Genomic DNA, 12,070 nt, shown 5'->3' on the forward strand with positions numbered 1-12,070 from the left:
TCCCCCCGTACAGGCCCAGGCTTACAATCCCCCCGTACAGACCCAGGCTTACAATCCCCCCGTACAGACCCAGGCTTACAATCCCCCCATACAGGCCCAGGGTTAGAATCCCCCCGTACAGGCCCAGGCTTACAATCCCCCCGTACAGGCCCAGGCTTACAATCCCCCCGTACAGGCCCAGGGTTACAATCCCCCCGTACAGGCCCAGGGTTAGAATCCCCACGTACAGGCCCAGGCTTACAATCCCCCCGTACAGGCCCAGGGTTAGAATCCCCACGTACAGGCCCAGGGTTAGAATCCCCACGTACAGGCCCAGGCTTACAATCCCCCCGTACAGGCCCAGGGTTAGAATCCCCACGTTACAGGCCCAGGCTTACAATCCCCCCTACAGGCCCAGGCTTACAATCCCCACATACAGGCCCAGGCTTACAATCCCCCCTTACAGGCCCAGGCTTACATTCCCCCCGTACAGGCCCAGGCTTACAATCCCCCCGTACAGGCCCAGGCTCCCAGGCTTACATTCCCCCCGTACAGGCCCAGGCTTAGAATCCCCCCGTACAGGCCCAGGCTTACATTCCCCCCGTACAGGCCCAGGCTTACAATCCCCCCGTACAGGCCCAGGCTTACAATCCCCCTGTACAGGCCCAGGGTTAGAATCCCCACGTTCAGGCCCTGGGTTAGAATCCCCACGTACAGACCCAGGCTTACAATCCCCCCGTACAGGCCCAGGCTTACAATCCCCCCGTTCAGGCCCAGGGTTAGAATCCCCACGTACAGGCCCAGGCTTAGAATCCCTCCGTACAGGCCCAGGCTTACAATCCCCCCGTACAGGCCCAGGCTTCGAATCTCCACGTTACAGGCCCAGGCTTACAATCCCCCCGTACAGGCCCAGGCTTACAATCCCCCCGTACAGGCCCAGGGTTAGAATCCCCACGTACAGGCCCAGGCTTACAATCCCCCCGTACAGGCCCAGGCTTACAATCCCCACGTTACAGGCCCAGGCTTACAATCCCCCCGTACAGGCCCAGGCTTACAATGCCCCCGTACAGGCCCAGGGTTAGAATCCCCACGTACAGGCCCAGGCTTAGAATCCCCACGTTACAGGCCCAGGCTTAGAATCCCCACGTTACAGGCCCAGGCTTACAATCCCCCCGTACAGGCCCAGGCTTACAATCCCCCCGTACAGGCCCAGGCTTACAATCCCCCCGTACAGGCCCAGGGTTAGAATCCCCACGTACAGACCCAGGCTTAGAATCCCCACGTTACAGGCCCAGGCTTAGAATCCCCACGTTACAGGCCCAGGCTTACAATCCGCCCGTACAGGCCCAGACTTACAATCCCCCCGTACAGGCCCAGGGTTAGAATCCCCATGTACAGGCCCAGGCTTACAATCCCCCCGTGCAGGCCCAGGCTTACAATCCCCACGTTACAGGCACAGGCTTACAATCCCCCCGTACAGGCCCAGGCTTACAATCCCCCCGTACAGGCCCAGGGTTAGAATCCCCACGTACAGGCCCAGGCTTAGAATCCCCCCGTACAGGCCCAGGCTTACAATCCCCCCGTACAGGCCCAGGCTTCGAATCTCCACGTTACAGGCCCAGGCTTACAATCCCCCCGTACAGGCCCAGGCTTACAATGCCCCCGTACAGGCCCAGGGTTAGAATCCCCACGTACAGGCCCAGGCTTAGAATCCCCACGTTACAGGCCCAGGCTTAGAATCCCCACGTTACAGGCCCAGGCTTACAATCCCCCCGTACAGGCCCAGGCTTACAATCCCCCCGTACAGGCCCAGGCTTACAATCCCCCCGTACAGGCCCAGGGTTAGAATCCCCACGTACAGACCCAGGCTTAGAATCCCCACGTTACAGGCCCAGGCTTAGAATCCCCACGTTACAGGCCCAGGCTTACAATCCGCCCGTACAGGCCCAGACTTACAATCCCCCCGTACAGGCCCAGGGTTAGAATCCCCATGTACAGGCCCAGGCTTACAATCCCCCCGTGCAGGCCCAGGCTTACAATCCCCACGTTACAGGCACAGGCTTACAATCCCCCCGTACAGGCCCAGGCTTACAATCCCCCCGTACAGGCCCAGGGTTAGAATCCCCACGTACAGGCCCAGGCTTAGAATCCCCCCGTACAGGCCCAGGCTTACAATCCCCCCGTACAGGCCCAGGCTTCGAATCTCCACGTTACAGGCCCAGGCTTACAATCCCCCCGTACAGGCCCAGGCTTACAATCCCCCCGTACAGGCCCAGGGTTAGAATCCCCACGTACAGGCCCAGGCTTACAATCCCCCCGTACAGGCCCAGGCTTACAATCCCCACGTTACAGGCCCAGGCTTACAATCCCCCCGTACAGGCCCAGGCTTACAATGCCCCCGTACAGGCCCAGGGTTAGAATCCCCACGTACAGGCCCAGGCTTAGAATCCCCACGTTACAGGCCCAGGCTTAGAATCCCCACGTTACAGGCCCAGGCTTACAATCCCCCCGTACAGGCCCAGGCTTACAATCCCCCCGTACAGGCCCAGGCTTACAATCCCCCCGTACAGGCCCAGGGTTAGAATCCCCACGTACAGACCCAGGCTTAGAATCCCCACGTTACAGGCCCAGGCTTAGAATCCCCACGTTACAGGCCCAGGCTTACAATCCGCCCGTACAGGCCCAGACTTACAATCCCCCCGTACAGGCCCAGGGTTAGAATCCCCATGTACAGGCCCAGGCTTACAATCCCCCCGTGCAGGCCCAGGCTTACAATCCCCACGTTACAGGCACAGGCTTACAATCCCCCCGTACAGGCCCAGGCTTACAATCCCCCCGTACAGGCCCAGGGTTAGAATCCCCACGTACAGGCCCAGGCTTAGAATCCCCCCGTACAGGCCCAGGCTTACAATCCCCCCGTACAGGGTCAGGGTTAGAATCTCCACATACAGGCCCAGGCTTACAATCCCCACGTACAGGCCCAGGCTTACAATCCCCCCGTACAGGCCCAGGGTTAGAATCCCCCCGTACAGGCCCAGGCTTACAATCCCCCCGTACAGGCCCAGGCTTACAATCGCCCCGTACAGGCCCAGGCTTACAATCCCCCCGTACAGGCCCAGGCTTAGAATCCCCCCGTACAGGCCCAGGCTTACAATCCCCCCGTACAGGCCCAGGCTTAGAATCCCCCCGAACAGGCCCAGGCATAGAATCCCCCCGTACAGGCCCAGGCTTACAATCCCCCCGTACAGGCCCAGGCTTACAATCCCCCCGTACAGGCCCAGGCTTACAATCCCCCCCCCCGTACAGGCCCAGGCTTACAATCCCCCCGTACAGGCCCAGGCTTACAATCCCCCCGTACAGGCCCAGGGTTAGAATCCCCACGTACAGGCCCAGGCTTACAATCCCCCCGTACAGGCCCAGGCTTACAATCCCCACGTTACAGGCCCAGGCTTACAATCCCCCCATACAGGCCCAGGCTTACAATCCCCCCGTACAGGCCCAGGGTTAGAATCCCCACGTACAGGCCCAGGCTTAGAATCCCCACGTTACAGGCCCAGGCTTAGAATCCCCACGTTACAGGCCCAGGCTTACAATCCCCCCGTACAGGCCCAGGCTTACAATCCCCCCGTACAGGCCCAGGGTTAGAATCCCCACGTACAGGCCCAGGCTTAGAATCCCCACGTTACAGGCCCAGGCTTAGAATCCCCATGTTACAGGCCCAGGCTTACAATCCGCCCGTACAGGCCCAGGCTTACAATCCCCCCGTACAGGCCCAGGGTTAGAATCCCCACGTACAAGCCCAGGCTTACAATCCCCCCATGCAGGCCCAGGCTTACAATCCCCACGTTACAGGCACAGGCTTACAATCCCCCCGTACAGGCCCAGGCTTACAATCCCCCCGTACAGGCCCAGGGTTAGAATCCCCACGTACAGGCCCAGGCTTAGAATCCCCCCGTACAGGCCCAGGCTTACAATCCCCCCGTACAGGGTCAGGGTTAGAATCTCCACATACACGCCCAGGCTTACAATCCCCACGTACAGGCCCAGGCTTACAATCCCCCCGTACAGGCCCAGGGTTAGAATCCCCCCGTACAGGCCCAGGCTTACAATCCCCCCGTACAGGCCCAGGCTTACAATCGCCCCGTACAGGCCCAGGCTTACAATCCCCCCGTACAGGCCCAGGCTTAGAATCCCCCCGTACAGGCCCAGGCTTACAATCCCCCCGTACAGGCCCAGGCTTAGAATCCCCCCGAACAGGCCCAGGCATAGAATCCCCCCGTACAGGCCCAGGCTTACAATCCCCCCGTACAGGCCCAGGCTTACAATCCCCCCGTACAGGCCCAGGCTTACAATCCCCCCCCGTACAGGCCCAGGCTTACAATCCCCCCGTACAGGCCCAGGCTTACAATCCCCCCGTACAGGCCCAGGCTTAGAATCCCCACGTACAGGCCCAGGCTTAGAATCCCCCCGTACAGGCCCAGGCTTAGAATCCCCACGTACAGGCCCAGGCTTAGAATCCCCCCGTACAGGCCCAGGGTTGGAATCCCCCCCGATACAGCTGCAGGCTTAGAATCCCCCCGTACAGGCCCAGGCTTAGAATCCCCCCGTACAGGCCCAGGCTTAGAAACCCCCCATACAGGCCCAGGCTTACAATCCCCCCCATACAGGCCCAGGCTTACAATCCCCCCGTACAGGCCCAAGGTTAGAATCCCCCCTAAAGGCCCAGGCTTACAATTTCCCCCGTACAGCCGCAGGCTTAGAATCCCCACGTACAGGCCCAGGCTTAGAATCCCCCCGTACAGGCCCAGGCTTACAATCCCCACTTACAGGCCCAGGCTTAGAATCCCCCCGTACAGGCCCAGGCTTAGAATCCCCATGTACAGCCCCAGGGTTAGAATCCCCACTTACAGGCCCAGGCTTAGAATCCCCCCGTACAGGCCCAGGCTTAGAATCCCCATGTACAGCCCCAGGGTTAGAATCCCCACTTACAGGCCCAGGCTTAGAATCCCCACTTACAGGCCCAGAGTTAGAATCCCCACTTACAGGCCCAGGCTTAGAATCCCCACTTACAGGCCCAGGCTTAGAATTCCCCCGTACAGGCCCAGGCTTAGAATCCCCACTTACAGGCCCAGGGTTAGAATCCCCATGTACAGGCCCAGGCTTAGAATCCCCACTTACAGGCCCACGCTTAGAATCCCCACTTACAGGCCCAGGGTTAGAATCCCCACTTACAGGCCCAGGCTTAGAATCGCCACTTACAGGCCCAGGCTTAGAATCCCCACTTACAGGCCCAGGCTTAGAATCTCCACGTACAGGCCCAGGCTTAGAATCCCCCCGTACAGGCCCAGGCTGAGAATCCCCACGTACAGGCCCAGGCTTAGAATCTCCACCTACAGGCCCAGGCTTAGAATCCCCACTTACAGGCCCTGGCTTAGAATCACCACGTACAGGCCCAGGCTTAGAATCCCCACTTACAGGCCCAGGCTTAGAATCCCCATGTACAGGCCCAGGGTTAGAATCCCCACGTACAGGCCCAGGGTTGGAATAACCATTTACAGGCCCAGGGTTAGAATCCCCAAGTACAGGCCCAGGGTTGGAATCCCCATGTACAGGCCCAGGGTTAGAATCCCCATGTACAGGCCCAGGGTTGGAATCCCCATGTACAGGCCCAGGCTTAGAATCCCCATGTATAGTCCCAGGGTTGGAATCCCCATGTACAGGCCCAGGGTTAGAAACCCCACATAAAATCCCTGGGTTAGAATCACCATGTACAGTCCCAGGCACGTGGAAGTTCAGCCTCAGCGTTACAAGTTACAGGTTGGAGAGAGGAATAATTCAAACTGACGCAGAGCTGTGTGATGGGTTCAGTCCGTGTATCACTGACAGGCCCTTGTAAATTGGTGTGATCAGGTATTCAAATTCCCGGTAACTCTAATCCTGGACATAAAAGAGGGGAGAGCTGTGTTTAAGTCAAAGAGTTTCCTTGGAGATTCTCTGAGAGTAGGAACTGATCAGCTTGAAACCCTGAAAGTGAAAATATTGGTTAGAAATTTCCAATTAGCAGTATTTGACCAATATTGACTCCCACAGGGAGGAGGAATTCTGTAAAAAGAAAGGAACCAATCAAGATTATAAAGGTTTTCACACAAGATTCGAGGGACTCTTACATTTGGGATCTTTCTTTATTTTGTCCACTCGAGTTTGAGAACAGATTTCCTCCTGTGAATGTAGAGCTGGCGTATTGGGCCATGCTCTGTTTACTTGTTTAACTTCTGTTCAATACATTTGTTGAGTAAATTTAAATTGAAACCAGGTTTGCAGGCGTGATGCTCTATTCACACATTGGCGGTGGGAGAGATGCTGTGGGGCACACACTGCCGCCGAGTTTTCCTGCCATTCTCCTCTCCCAGTTTCCACTTGGGCTGGAGCGGGCGGGAGGGAGGGGAGCACTGCCGGGAACTGGACTTTACAGCGACTTACCTGGCTGGGGTCCCCTGAAGGTGTTCCGGTGTTTTTTTTTGGTGATGTTTTTACTTTTCAGGACTTCCACCCTCCTTGGCACTTGCCGGCACTTGGGGACAAGCTCATTTGCCATCGAGATTGAGAGCTGCCGCCCAGATTGACAGCGTAAGCCGTTATTTTGCCGCCGGGCAGTACTGCCACCTCTTTTAGAGGAATTTTTCAGACAAAACACCGCCCGGTCTCTCGGCGGCCCTTTGGGTGGCAAATGGGCGTGACTTGCAGCTCATCAAAATTGGGGCCTAAGTCCCGAGCTGGAAGTAATTAATAGACTGGATTTTGGGTTAAATGACCCGTGGACATGAAGGAACGTTGTATAGAAACTAGAATTGTCTGTTCTGAATTTCTATCCTGTACTCAGTGATAACTTTTGTAAACTCCTTTTACAGGGTGTTCGAAGGGGAGGAATTACAGACGGGAAACTCAAACCAAACAGCACATCAAGATCTGACAGTCACTCGATTCAGCACCCTTTGACTCTGGAAGGAGAAATGTCTGTCTGTTCTGCCTGTGGGAAAGGATTTCAAACATCAGTGTGACTGGAAAAGCACCGAGACACACACACACCCGAGTGAGAGTGTTCCAGTGCACTGACTGTGGAAAGAGCTTTAACCAGTTACACAGCCTGACAAAACATCGCAGCACTGACAGTGGGGAGAAACCGTACACGTGTTCTTTGTGTGGACCAGGCTTCAACTGATCGTCCAACCTGGAGAGACACAAGGACACCCGCACCACGGAGAAACCGTGGGAATGTGGGGACTGTGGGAAGTGATTCAGTTCCCTCCCACCTGGAAACTCATTGACGCAGTCACACCGGGGAGAAGCCGTTGATCTGCTCCGAGTGTGGGAAGGGTTTCATTGATTCATCCACCCTTCGGAATCAGCAGTGAGTTCACACTGGGGAGAGGTCATTCACCTGCTCTGTGTGCGAGAAGGGATTCACTCGGCCATCCCATCGACTGAGACACCAGCGAGTTCACACCGTAGTATGGTCGTTCAGCTGCTCCGTGTGTGGGAAGGGATTCCCTCGGTCATCTGGCCTCCTGAAACACCAGTGAGTTCATAATTGATTGCAGGGGTTGGATTCTGCTGTTAATCACATCCGGGACTGAACCATGTTCATTCTGGAAGTTAGGGTTTGTTTCTGCCAATGTTACTAAAAATATAATTGGGCTATAATTTGATATTCTGTAAAATTGTCAAATAACTCAACTTTCTTTTAAACACCATGTGCCTCGTCCTTAATATCTCAATGATAAGACAAGCTGATTGACGACTTATTGTGAAGTGAGTGCAATCCATCTTAGAGCAGAGTTCCCACAACTTTTTAAAATCTACAAGATGTTCAAGTCTGACATTCGATTTCACCAGATAGGAAATATTCTGATAATCTGCTCCTGTCACAGGGCAAAGCAGCGTTGTTACTTTAACATCAGTTTAATCAAACTCAATGGGCAATCCGATCTCCAAAGTTAAATGTCTCCTTAAAGCTGATGGTGTCGGCAGTTCTGCAGCTAATTTCTCACTGTATTTGTTCTTCATTTATTCATTCATTCTCTGGTTGTGGGCGAACCAGCCGGCATTTATTGCCTGTCCTTAATTGCCCCTTGCTGAGTCGCTGCCTTCTTGAACCGTGCTGCAGTCTATGTGGTGAAGGTGCTCTCTTAGTGCTGAGGTCAGGATAGCACGTGACTTGGAGATGCCGGTATTCCCATGCCCCTGCTGTCCTTGTCCTTCTACACGGAGGAGGTTGTGGGTTTGGAAGGTGCTGTTGAAGAAGCCTTGGTGACTTACTGCTGTAGATGTTGCACACTACAGTCACAGTGCTCCTCATGTTTTTAATCTTAGACAGGCCTCACCCCAGTCATTTGTTCCCAATGTTGATGCAGTGGTTCAAGAGATGTCAGGTATCAGGAGCAGTATCGAGAGGTGTCAGGGATCAGGAGCAATATCGAGAGGTGCTGGGTCACAGGCATAATAGTAGCAGTGAATAAAATCTAACAGTAAGTAAGTACCGACATAGTTTATCTTCATCTATTCCTATTTTAATAACTTTTGCTGAATGGGGGCCATGCCAAGTGCCAGAATATTGGATCATACCCACCACAGAAAATGTGTTCAACACCCCTCGTGTTGAGGGAGCTTTATTCTCTATTTAACCAGTACTGTACATAGGAATATAAGAAATAGGAGCAGGTGCAGGCCATTCGGCCCCTCGAGCCTGCTCCACCATTCAATAAGATCATGGCTGATCTGATCATGGGCTCAGCTCCACTTCCCTGCCCGCTCCCCATAACTCTTCACTCCCTTATCGCTCAAAAATCTGTCTATCTCCGCCTTAAATATATTCAATGACACAGCCTCCACAGTTCTCTGGGGCTGGGAATTCCATGGATTTATAACTCTCAGAAGAAATTCTTCCTCATCTCAGTTTTAACTGCGGACCTCTTTTTCTGAAACTATGCCCGAGTTCTAGATTCCCCCATGAGTGGAAATATCTTGTCTGCATTCACCTTGTCGAGCCCCCTCATTATCATATATGTTTCAATAAGATCACCTTTCATTCTTCTGAACGGCAATGAGTACAGGCCCAACCTTCTCAACATTTCTTCATAAGTCAACCCCCTCATTTCCGGACTCAACCGAGTGAAACCTCTCTGAACAGCCTCCAATGCAAGTATATTCTTCCTTAAATACGGAGACCAAAACTGTACACAGTACTCCAGGTGTGGCCTCACCAATACCCTGTACAGTTGTAGCAGGACTTCTCTGCTTTTATACTCTCTCCCCCTTGCAATAAAGGCCAACATTCCATGCCCTGCTGTGTGGTCTTCCAAAATTCCCTAGATTCTCAAATGGTCCCAGTGGATGGGAAGGTAGCAAATGTAACACTGCTGTTCAAAAAAGGAGGGAGAGAGAAAATGGGGAACTACAGGCCAGTTAGCCTGACATCAGTCGGCATCAAAATGCTGATAGCCATTATTAACGAAGTGGACAGTCAAGGGGCTATGGGGGGGGGGGCGGGGCAAGGAACTTATCACAATCACTAAGGAGGTGGTACTCGGTAAGATAATGGGACTAAAGGCAGATAAATCCCCTGGACATGATGGCTTGCATCCTAGGGTCTTAGAAACATAGAAAATAGGTGCAGGAGTAGGCCATTCGGCTCTTCGAGCCTGCACCGCCATTCAATGAGTTCATGGCTGAACATCAACTTCAGTACACCATTCCTGCTTTCTTGAACCCCCTAGTAGTAAGGACTACATCTAACTCCTTTTTGAATATATTTAGTGAATTGGCCTCAACAACTTTCTGTGGTAGAGAATTCCACAGGTTCACCACTCTGGGTGAAGAAGTTTCTCCTCATCTCGGTCCTAAATGGCTTACCCCTTATCATTAGACTGTCTGTGACCCCTGGTTCTGGACTTCCCCAACATTGGAAACATTCTTCCTGCATCTAACCTGTCTAAACCCATCAGAATTTTAAACATTTCTATGAGATCCCCTCTCATTCTTCTGAACTCCAGTGACTACAATCCCAGTTGATCCAGTCTTTCTTTAAATGTCAGTCCCGCCATCCCGGGAATCAGTCTGTTGAACCTTCGCTGCACTCCCTCAATAGCAAGAATGTCCTTCCTCAAGTTAGGAGACTAAAACTGTACACAATACTCCAGGTGTGGCCTCACCAAGGCCCTGTACAACTGTAGTAACACCTCCCTGCCCCTGTACTCAAATCCCCTCGCTATGAAGGCCAACATGCCATTTGCTTTCTTAACCGCCTGCTGTACATGCATGCCAACCTTCAATGACTGATGTACCATGACACCCAGGTCTCGTTGCACCTCCTCTTTTCCTAATCTGTCACCATTCAGATAATAGTCTGTCTCTCTGTTTTTACCACCAAAGTGGATAACCTCACATTTATCCACATTATACTTCATCTGCCATGCATTTACCCACTCACCTAACCTATCCAAGTCACTCTGCAGCCTCATAGCATCCTCCTCGCAGCTCACACTGCCACCCAACTTAGTGTCATCTGCAAATTTGGAGATACTACATTTAATCCCTTCGTCTAAATCATTAATGTACAGTGTAAACAGCTGGGGCCCCAGCACAGAACCTTGCGGTACCCCACTAGTCACTGCCTGCCATTCTGAAAAGTACCCATTTACTCCTATTCTTTGCTTCCTATCTCCCAACCAGTTCTCAATCCACGTCAGCACACTACCCACAATCCCATGTGCTTTAACTTTGCACATTAATCTCTTGTGTGGGACCATGTCGAAAGCCTTCTGAAAGTCCAAATACACCACATCAACTGGTTCCCCCTTGTCCACTCTACTGGAAACATCCTCAAAAAATTCCAGAAGATTTGTCAATCATGATTTCCCTTTCACAAATCCATGCTGACTTGGACCTATCATGTCACCTCTTTCCAAATGCGCTGCTATGACATCCTTAATAATTGATTCCATCATTTTCCCCACTACCGATGTCAGGCTGATCGGTCTATAATTCCCTGTTTTCTCTCTCCCTCCTTTTTTAAAAAGTGGGGTTACATTGGCTACCCTCCACTCCATAGGAACTGATCCAGAGTCTATGGAATGTTGGAAAATGACTGTCAATGCATCTGCTATTTCCAAGGCCACCTCCTTAAGTACTCTGGGATGCAGTCCATCGGGCCCTGGGGATTTATCGGCCTTCAATCCCATCAATTTCCCCAACACAATTTCCTGACTAATAAGGATTTCCCTCAGTTCCTCCTTCTTACTAGATCCTCTGACCCTTTTTATATCCGGAAGGTTGTTTGTATCCTCCTTAGTGAATACCGAACTAAGGTATTTGTTCAATTGGTCTGCCATTTCTTTGTTCCCCGTCATGACTGCCCCTGATTCTGACTTCAGGGGACCTATGTTTGTCTTTACTAACCTTTTCTCTTTACATATCTATAGAAGCTTTTGCAGTCCATTTTAATGTTCCCTGCAAGCTTCCATTTCTATTTTCCCTGCCCTAATCAAACCCTTTGTCCTCCTCTGCTGAGTTCTAAATTTCTCCCAGTCCCCAGGTTCGCTGCTATTTCTGGCCAATTTGTATGTCACTTCCTTGGCTTTAATACTATCCCTGATTTCCCTTGATAGCCACGGTTGAGCCACCTCACCTTTTTTATTTTTACGCCAGACAGGGATGTACAATTGTTGTAGTTCATCCATGCGGTCTCTAAATGTCTACCATTGCCCATCCACTGACAACCCCTTAAGTATCATTCGCCAATCTATCCTAGCCAATTCACACCTCATACCTTCAAAGTTACCCTTCTTTAAGTTCTGGACCATGGTCTCTGAATTAACTGTTTCATTCTCCATCCGAATATAAAATTCCACCATATTATGGTCACTCTTCCCCAAGGGGCCTCGCACAATGAGATTGCTAATTAATCCTCTCTCATTACACAACACCCAGTCTAAGATGGCCTCCCCCTAGTTGGTTCCTTCACATATTGGTCTAGAAAACCATCCCTTATGCATTCCAGGGAAATCCTCCTCCACCATATTGCTTCCAGTTTGGT

The sequence above is a fragment of the Pristiophorus japonicus genome, chromosome 7, assembly GCF_044704955.1.
Source record: "Pristiophorus japonicus isolate sPriJap1 chromosome 7, sPriJap1.hap1, whole genome shotgun sequence".
Taxonomy (NCBI): domain Eukaryota; kingdom Metazoa; phylum Chordata; class Chondrichthyes; family Pristiophoridae; genus Pristiophorus; species Pristiophorus japonicus.